The 9,745-nt window shown below is 30.8% G+C and overlaps 1 long non-coding RNA gene across 1 annotated transcript in view; it reads left to right on the top strand.

The window, feature by feature from the left end:
• Positions 1–9,291: 9,291 nt before the first annotated feature.
• Positions 9,292–9,745, top strand: part of LOC135791004 (uncharacterized) — a 529-nt gene continuing 75 nt past the window's right edge. Inside the window, exons 1-3 of the long non-coding RNA XR_010547887.1 lie at positions 9,292–9,342; positions 9,403–9,553; positions 9,622–9,745. The exon at positions 9,622–9,745 is cut by the window's right edge and continues 75 nt beyond it. This is a non-coding gene — a long non-coding RNA (uncharacterized lncRNA). The remainder of the gene's footprint in view (positions 9,343–9,402; positions 9,554–9,621) is intronic.

A 9,745-nucleotide genomic window follows, 5' to 3' on the forward strand; every position in this document is an offset into this window, starting at 1 on the left:
TCACTGGTGTACTTCGTTCAGTTACGTATTTATAAAATCGTCGAAAAAAGTATCAAACACCCCATGTAATTTTCTTAAGAATGAAAATTTCATCCTCTCAGATTTCCACTTTTAACTATTGTATCTCACTGAGATTGAATTTTACGTACATTAAGACGCTGCGATCAGATCTTAATTATCTCTTTTTAGTTTACAAAGGATATTCGCGTTTTTGAATAAAATGGGCTAAAAATTGAAAAATGTCACTTTTTAGCACTTTTAGTGGCGTTTTTACGACCTTTTACTGTAGGAAATATAATTATTTTATATTTTTATCTGATACAGAATTTTCCAATCTATCATAATCAACAATTTATTTGAGTTTGCTGTGGCTTTTAGTTAAGAGATATGAATTTTCAAAATCGTCGAAAAAGTATCAAGCATACCCCCCTTAGCAATTTTTCTTAAGGGAATGAAAATTTCATCTCTCAGATTTCGAACTATTGTATTTGGTAAATTGGTCCACGCGTACATTTAAGACGCTGTGATCAGATCTTAATTATCTCTTTTAGTTTACGAGATATTCTCGTTTGAATTAAAATGGGCAAAATTGAAAAATGTCGCACTTAGCACTTTTAATTAGCGTTTTGACCTTTTACTGTAGGAAATATAAAGAATTATTTTATATTTTTATCTGATACAGAATTTTCAATCTATCATAATCAGCAATTTGTTGGTTGCTGTGAGAAGCATTTAACTTAAAAGGATATGAATTTTTCAAAAATCGTCGAAAAAGTATCAAGCGCCAGCGAATTTTCTTAAGAATGAAAATTTCATCTCTCAATTTCAACACAACTATTGTATCCTGATAGAGATTGGTCCGTACATTAAGACGCTGCGATCTTAATTATCTCTTTTAGTTTACAGGATATTCACGTTTGAATGAAATGGAGCTAAAAGGGTGAAAAATGTCACTTTTTAGCACTTTTAGTGGCGTTTTTGACCTGTTACTGTAAAATATAATTATTTTATATTTTTTATCTGATGCAAATTTTTCAATCCTATCATAATCAACAATTTGTTGGATTTTACTGTGGCTTTTAGTTTAAGAGATATGTATTTTCAAAAATCGTCGAAAAAAGTATCAAACACCCCCTTGGCAATTTTCTTAGAATGAACATTTCATCTCTCAGATTTCCCTTTTTAACTATTGTATCTATTAAATTTGGTCCATTACATTAAGACTATGCTGCGATCAGATCTTAATTATCTCTTTAGTTTACGAGATATTCGCGTTTGAATAAAAATGGGCAAGGAGAATTGAAAAATGTCACTTTTTAGCACTTTTAGTTGATTTTTGACCTTTACTATAGGAAATATAATTTATTTTATATTTTTATCTGATACAAATTTTTCAATCTATCATAATCAACTTAATTTGTTGGTTGCTGTGGCTTTTAGTTTAGAGATATGAATTTTCAAAATCGTCGAAAAATTATCAAGCACCTTTACTTAGCGAGATTTTTTCTTAAGAATTAGAGAATTTCATCTCTCAGATTTCCCTTTAACTATTGTATCTAGTAGAGATTGGTCCGTACATGAAGACGCTGCGATCAAGATCTTAATTATCTCTTTAGTTTACACGAGATATTCGTTTGAATAAAATGGGCAAAAATTGAAAATGTCACTTTTTAGCGCACTTACTGGTAGCGTTTTGATATGTACTTACTGCTTAGGAAATATAATTGCATATTTTATCTGATACAAGAATTTTCAATCTATCATAATCAGCAATTTGTTGGTTTGCTGTGGCTTTTAGTTTAAAGTATGAATTTTCAAAAATCGTCGAAAAAAATTATCAAGCACCCCAGCAATTTTTTCTTAGAATGAAAATTTCATCTCTCCACAGATTTTCCCAACACAACTATTGTATCTGATAGAAGTTGGTCCGTACATTAAGACCTGCGATCAGATCTTAATTATCTCTTTTAGTTTACGAGATATTCCACGTTTGAATAAAATGGGCAAAAGGGTAAAGAAAAAATGTCACTTTTTACTTACTTTTAGTGTTAGCGTTTTGACCTGTTACTGTAAAAATATAATTATTTTATATTTTTATCTGATACAAATTTTTCAATCTATCATAATCAACAATTTGTTGTTGGTTTACTGTGGCTTTTAGTTTAAGAAATATGAATTTTCAAAATCGTCGAAAAAAGTATCAAGCACCCCTTGGCAATTTTTTTTTCTTAAGAATGAAAATTTCATCTCTCAGATTTCCTTTTAACTATTGTATCTGATAGAGATTGGTCATTACATTAAGACGCTGCGATCAGATCTTAATTATCTCTTTTAGTTTACGAGATATTCGCGTTTTAGTGAATAAAATGGGCAAAAATTGAAAATGTCACTTTTTAGCACTTTTTAGTAGCGTTTTGACCTTTACTGTAGGAAATATAATTATTTTATATTTTTATCTGATACAGAATTTTCAATCTATCATAATCAGCAATTTGTTGGTTGCTGTGGCTTTTTATTTAAAGACATATGGGGATTGGGTGGGAAAAAATGGGCGGAACTCTTGGAATGAAAATTTCATCTCTCCAGATTTCCCTTTTAACTATTGTATCTGATAGAGATTGGTCACATTACATTAAGACGCTGCGATCAGATCGCAGTATCTCTTTTAGTTTACGAGATATTTCAGCGTTTGAATAAAATGGGCAAAAATTTAAGAAAAATGTCACTTTTTAGCGCGCGGTGGCGTTTTGACCTTTTACTGTAGGAAATATAATTGGTACATATTTTTATCTGATACAAATTTTTCAATCTATCATAATCAGCAATTTGTTGGTTGCTGTGGCTTTTTAGTTTAGGAACATATGAATTTTCAAAAGCGTCGAAAAAAGTATCAAACTGCCAGCGAATTTTTCTTAGGGTAAAATTTTTTCATCTCTCTCCAGATTTCCCTTTTTAACTGTGTTTTTGGTAGAGATTGGTCGTACATTAAGACGCTTTGCGATCAGATCATGAATTATCTCTTTTAGTTTACGAGATATTCGCGTTTGAATAAAATGGGCAAAAAAGAATTGAAAAATGTCACTTTTTACTTTTGGTGGCGTTTTTGACTAACTTTACTGTAGGAAATATAGGTATTTTATATTTTTATCTGATGCAAATTTTTCCGTCTATCATAATCAGCAATTTGTTGGTTACTGCTGTGGCTTTTAGTTTAAAGACATATGAATTTTCAAAATCGTCGAAAAAGTATATCAGAAAAGCACCCCACTTGGCTATTTTTCTTAAGAATGAAAATTTCATCTCTCAGATTTCCTTTTTAACTGTATCTAAAGAGATTGGTCCGTACATTTAAGACGCTGCGGTCAGATCTTAATTATCTCTTTAGTTTACGAAGGATATTAAGCGTTTGAATAAGATGGGCAAAAATTGAAAAATGTCACTTTTTAGCACTTTTAGTGGCGTTTTTGACCTCTTACTGCTTAGGAAATATAACTATTTTATATTTTTTATCTGATACAAATTTTCAATCCTATCATAATCAGCCAATTTGTTGTTGGTTGCTGTGGCTTTTAGTTTAAGAGATATGCATTTTCAAAATCGTCGAAAAAGTATCAAGAAAGCACCCCCTTGCTTAATTTTTCTTGGAATAATTTCATCTCTCAGATTTCCCTTTTAACTATTGTATCTGATAGAGATTGGTCCGTACATTAAGACGCTGCGATCAGATCTTAATTATCTCTTTTAGTTTACGAGATATTCGCGTTTTGAATAAAATGGGCAAAAATTGAAAAATGTCACTTTTAGCACTTTTTAGTGGCGTTTTGACCTATTACTGTAGGAAATATAATTATTTTATATTTTATCTGATGCAAATTTTCAATCTATCATAATCAAGCAATTTGTTGGTTTGCTGTGGCTTTTAGTTTAAGAGATATGAATTTTCAAAAATCGTCGAAAAAAGTAATAAAACACCCCCTTGGCAATTTTTTCTTAAGAATGAGAAAATTTCATCTCTCAGTTTTCCCTTTTAACTATTGTTTTGATAGAGATTGGTGCATTACATTAAGACGAAAACGCGATCAGATCTTAATTATCTCTTTTTAAGTTTACACAGAGATATTCGCGTGTGAATAAAATGGGCAAAATTGAGAAAAATGTCACTTTTGGCACTTTTAGTGGTAGCGTTTTTGACCTGTTACTGTAAATATAATTATTTTATATTTTATCTGATACAGAGAATTTTTCAATCTATCATAATCCAGCAATTTGTTGGTTACTGTGGCTTTTAGTTTAAAGAGATATGAATTTTCAAAATCGTCGAAAAAGATTATCAAGCACCCCCTTAGCAATTTTTTCTTAAGAATGGGGTACACCATCTCTCAGATTTCCCTTTAACTATTGTTTTGATAGAGATTGGTCCGTACGTTAAGACGCTGCGATCAGATCTTAATTATCTCTTTTAGTTTACACGAGATATTCGCGTTTGAATAAAATGGGCAAAAATTGAAAAATGTCACTTTTTTAGCACTTTTAAAAGTAGCGTTTTTGACCTTTTACTGGCCAGGAAATATAATTATTTTATATTTTTTATCTGATACAGAATTTTCAATCCTATCATAATCAGCAATTTGTTTAGTTGCTGTGGCTTTTAGTTTAAGACATATGAATTTTCAAAAATCGTCGAAAAAAAGTATCAAGCACCCCTTGGCTATTTTTTTCTTAAGAATGAAAATTTCATCTCTCAGATTTCAACGCACAACTATTGTATCCTAAAGAGATTGGTCCGTACATTAAGACGCTGCGATCAGATCTTGTTATCTCTTTTAGTTTACGAGATATTCGCGTTTACGAATAAAATAGGCAAAAATTGAAAAATGTCACTTTTAGCGCACAGGTGGCGTTTTTGACCTCTTACTGCTTAGGAAATATAACTATTTTATATTTTTATCTGATACAAATTTTTCAATCTATCATAATCAGCAATTTGTTGGATTTGCGCTGTGGCTTTTTTAGTTTAAGAGATATGCATTTTCAAAATCGTCGAAAAAGTATCAAGCACCCCCCTTGGCAATTTTTTCTTAAGAATGAAAATTTCATCTCTCAGATTTTCCCTTTAACTATTGTATCACGAAGTAGAGATTGGTCCGTACATTAAGACGCGCTGCGATCGGATCTTAATTATCTCTTTTAGTTTACGAGATATTCGCGTTTGAATAAAATGGGCAAAAATTGAAAAATGTCACTTTTAGCAGCACTTTTGGTGGCGTTTTTTGACCTGTTACTGTAGGAAGTATAATTATTTTATATTTTTTATCTGATACAGAATTTTTCAATCTATGCTTAATCAACGAATTTGTTGGTTGCTGTGGCTTTTAGTTTAAAGAGATATGAATTTTCAAAAATCGTCGAAAAGTATCAAACACCCCTTAGCAATTTTTCTTAAAAGATGAGGAATTTCATCTCTCAAGATTTCCCTTTTAACTATTGTTTTGATAAGAGATTGGTCCGTACATTAAGACGCTGCGATCAGATCTTAATTATCTCTTTTAGTTTACAGAGGATATTCGCGTGTGAATAAAATGGGCAAAAATTAGAAAAATGTCACTTTTGGCGCTTTGGTAGCGTTTTTGACCTTTTACTGTGAGGAATATAATGAATTATTTTATATTTTTATCTGATACAAATTTTTTCAATCTATCATAATCAGCAATTTTTGGTTTGCTGTGGCTTTTAGTTTAAGAGATATGAATTTTCAAAATCGTCGAAAAAGTATCAAGCACCCCCTTGGCGAATTTTTTTCTTAAGAATAGAAATTTCATCTCTCAGATTTTCCCTTACAACTATTGTATCTGATAGAGATTGGTCGTACATTAAGACGCGCGATCAGATCTTAATTATCTCTTTTTAGTTTACGAGATATTCGCGTTTGAATAAAATGGGCAAAAATTATGAAGGAAAAATGTCACTTTTTGCGCACTTTTTAGTGGCGTTTTTTGACCTGTTACTGTAGGAAATATAATTATTTTTATATTTTTTATCTGATACAGAATTTTTTCAATCTATCATAATCAGCAATTTGTTGGTTGCTGCTTTGGCTTTAGTTTAAAAGGGCCATGAATTTTCAAAAATCGTCGAAAAAAGTATCAAGCACCCCTAGGCAATTTTTTCTTAAGAATGAAAATTTCATCTCTCAGATTTCCCTTTTAACTATTGTATCTGATAGAGATTGGTCCATTACATTGGAACCTTTGCGATCAGATCTTAATTATCTCTTTTAGTTTACGAGATATTCGCGTTTTGAATAAAATGGGCAAAAATTGAAAATGTCACTTTTAGCACTTTTTGGTAGCGTTTTTGACCTGTTACTGTACAGGAAATATAATTATTTTATGTTTTATCACGATACAAATTTTTCAATCTATCATAATCAACATTTTGTTGGTTGCTTTTTAATGGCTTTTTAGTTCCCAAAAGTATGAATTTTCAAAATCGTCGAAAAAAGTATCAAGCACCCCACTTGGCAATTTTTTCTTAAGAATGAAAATTTCATCTCTCAGATTTCCCTTTAACTTGTGTTTTGATAGAGGGGTGGTCGTACATTAAGACGCTGCGATCCAGTCTTAATTATCTCTTTTAGTTTACGAGATATTCATTAATGAATAAAATGGGCAAAATTGAAAATGTCACTTTTTGGCACTTTTTGGTAGCGTTTTTTACTGACCTTTTACTGTAGGAAATATAATTTATTTTTATATTTTTATCTGATACAAATTTTTCAATCTATCATAATCCAGCAATTTTTTGGTTGCTGTAGCTTTTAGTTTAAAAAGAGATATGAATTTTCAAAATCGTCGAAAAAAGTATCAAGCACCCCTTGGCAATTTTTGCTTAAGAATGGGCTGCTCTCTCAGATTTCTTTAACTATTATTGTATCTGATAGAGATTGGTCCGTACATTAAGACGCTGCTGATCAGATCTTAATTATCTCTTTTAGTTTACGGATATTCGCGTTTGAATAAAGTGGGCAAAAAATTGAAAATGTCACTTTTTAGCACTTTTTTTAGGTAGCGTTTTTTGACCTGTTACTGTAGGAAATATAATTATTTTATATTTTTATCTGATACAAATTTTCAATCTATCATAATCAGCAATTTGTTGGTTGCTGTGGCTTTTTAGTTTAAAGAGATATGAATTTTCAAAATCGTCGAAAAAAGTATCAAACACCCCACCTAGGCAATTTTTCTTTAGAATAGAAATTTCATCTCTCCAGATTTCCCTTTTAACTATTGTATCTGATAGAGATTGGTCCGTTTTAAGACGCTGCGATCAGATCTGTAATTATCTCTTTTTAGTTTACGAGATATTCGCGTTTAAGACAAAATGGGCAAAAATTGAAAATGTCACTTTTTAGCACTTTTGAGTGGCGTTTTGACCTGTTACTGTAGGAAATATAATTATTTTATATTTTTATCTGATACAAGAATTTTCAATCCTATCATAATCAACAATTTATTTGGTTGCTGTGGCTTTTAGTTTAGAGATATGAATTTTCAAAAATCGTCAGAGAAAAAGAAATTATCAAAGCACCTTAGCGAATTTTTTCACCAAGAATGAAAGAAATTTCATCTCTCAAGATTTCCACTTTAACTATTGTTTTTGATAGAGATTGGTCCACGTACATTAAGACGCTGCGATCAGATCTTAATTATCTCTTTTAGTTTACGAGATATTCGCGTTTGAGATAAAATGGGCAAAAATTGAAAAATGTCACTTTTAGCACTTTTAGTGGCGTTTTTGACCTTTTACTGTAGGAAATATAATTATTTTATATTTTTTACCTGATGCAAGAATTTTTTCAATCTCATAATCCAGCAATTTGTTAGTTTGCTGTGGCTTTTTAGTTTAAGAGATATGATTTTCAAAAATCGTCGAAAAAAGTATCAGCACCTTATGGCAATTTTTCTTAAGGGGTAAAAATTTCATCCCTCTCAGATTTCCCTTTTAACTATTGTATCTGATAGAGATTGGTCCACGTACATTGAACGCTGCGATCAGATCTTAATTATCTCTTACAGTTTTACAGAGATATTCGCGTTTGAGATAAAATGGGCAAGAATTGAAAAATGTCACTTTTAGCACTTTTGAGTAGCGTTTTTGACCTTTACTGTAGGAAATATAATTATTTTATATTATTTTTATCTGATGCAAATTTTTCAATCTATCATAATCAGCAATTTGTTGGATTTGCTGTGGCTTTTAGTTTTAAAAGGATATGAATTTTCAAAAATCGTCGAAAAAAGTATCAAACACCCCTTGGCGAATTTTTTTCTTAAGAATGAAAATTTCATTTCTCAGATTCTTTAACTATTGTAGTATCTGATAGAAGTTGGGTCCGTACATTAGATGCTGCGATCGGATCTTAATTATCTCTTTTAGTTTACACACGGATATTCGCGTTTGAATAAAATGGGCAAAAATTGAAAATGTCACTTTTTAGCACTTTTTAGTGGCGTTTTTGACCTTTTACTGTAGGAAATATATAATTATTTTATATTTTTATCTGATACAGAATTTTTCAATCTATCATAATCAGCAATTTGTTGGTTGCTGTGACTTTTTGTAGTTTAAGAGATGAATTTTCAAAAATCGTCGAAAAAAGTATCAAGCACTTATAGCGAATTTTTTTCTTAAGAATGAAATTTCATCCTCTCGGAATTTCCTTTTAACTATTGTATCTGATAGAGATTGGTCCACGTACATTAAGACGCTTACGAGATATTTGCGATTGAATAAAATAGGCAAAAAATTTAAAAAGTGTCACGTTTGCTTTTTTTTTAACTTTTGAGACACGGTGCTGGAAAGGAATAAGTTTGGAATAATTTTCCCAGATGCTGAATTTTGGTGCAAGATCACACTGTATTGAAATTTATTTCGAGGAAAATTCCGTATTGTTAAGTTGTAGTGAGAAGTTGTGTGTATACACTAGTACTCGTTACTTGCTTGGAATTGTAGTTTTACCATTATAACTCACGAGCGCGATTGTCACAATAAGTTTAGATTATTTTCCCCAGATGAGAATTTAATTCTGTATCTCTCTGTATAGAAATTTATTGCGAGATTTATATATATACTAATACTTATATATTATATTTATATATACTTATGCAAGTTGTTTTAACGTACGTTTTTTACAGTATTCGCTGTACCATGTAAGGTCCGATGAGTTCTGCATTAACATTTACATAAACACGTTAACGCTACCCTTCTGCGAAGTGCCTTGGATAGAGTCACTTCTACCGCTATCTTGGTACGGTGCTCTAAATAGGAGTCTTTATGGATCCTGTGTGAATAATTAATTTAATTTATGTATATGTATATTTCATTTACATAAATATTTTCCAGTTGCTGGATGAAGCATTGGCAATCCTGAGATGGCCTAGTTTATCAACAGGGACCAACTGGAGAGGTTCCGTGGTACAGGTAGAGTGCGTTTTGAGGATGAAGTTTTGATTACTGAAGATGGATGTGTCAACTAGACTAAAATACCCAGAACGTATGTTATATTTTTGCAATTTATAATATTTTATATGTTACTGTTTTGTTATTCATTTTGATTTATAGAGTCCGAGAAATTGAAGATTGGATTGCCGGTGTTGATGATGATTCCAAATACGATTGAATGAATTTACAACAATTCGAAGCTGTTATTGATTTCATTTTTGTTTATTTTGTTAATAGTTATAAA

This window comes from Atheta coriaria, unplaced genomic scaffold (assembly GCF_025399875.1).
Source record: "Atheta coriaria isolate IRGN ID8LTWV9N9 unplaced genomic scaffold, Caltech_Dcor_3.1 hic_scaffold_4_pilon, whole genome shotgun sequence".
In the NCBI taxonomy this organism is placed as follows: Eukaryota; Metazoa; Arthropoda; class Insecta; order Coleoptera; family Staphylinidae; genus Dalotia; species Dalotia coriaria.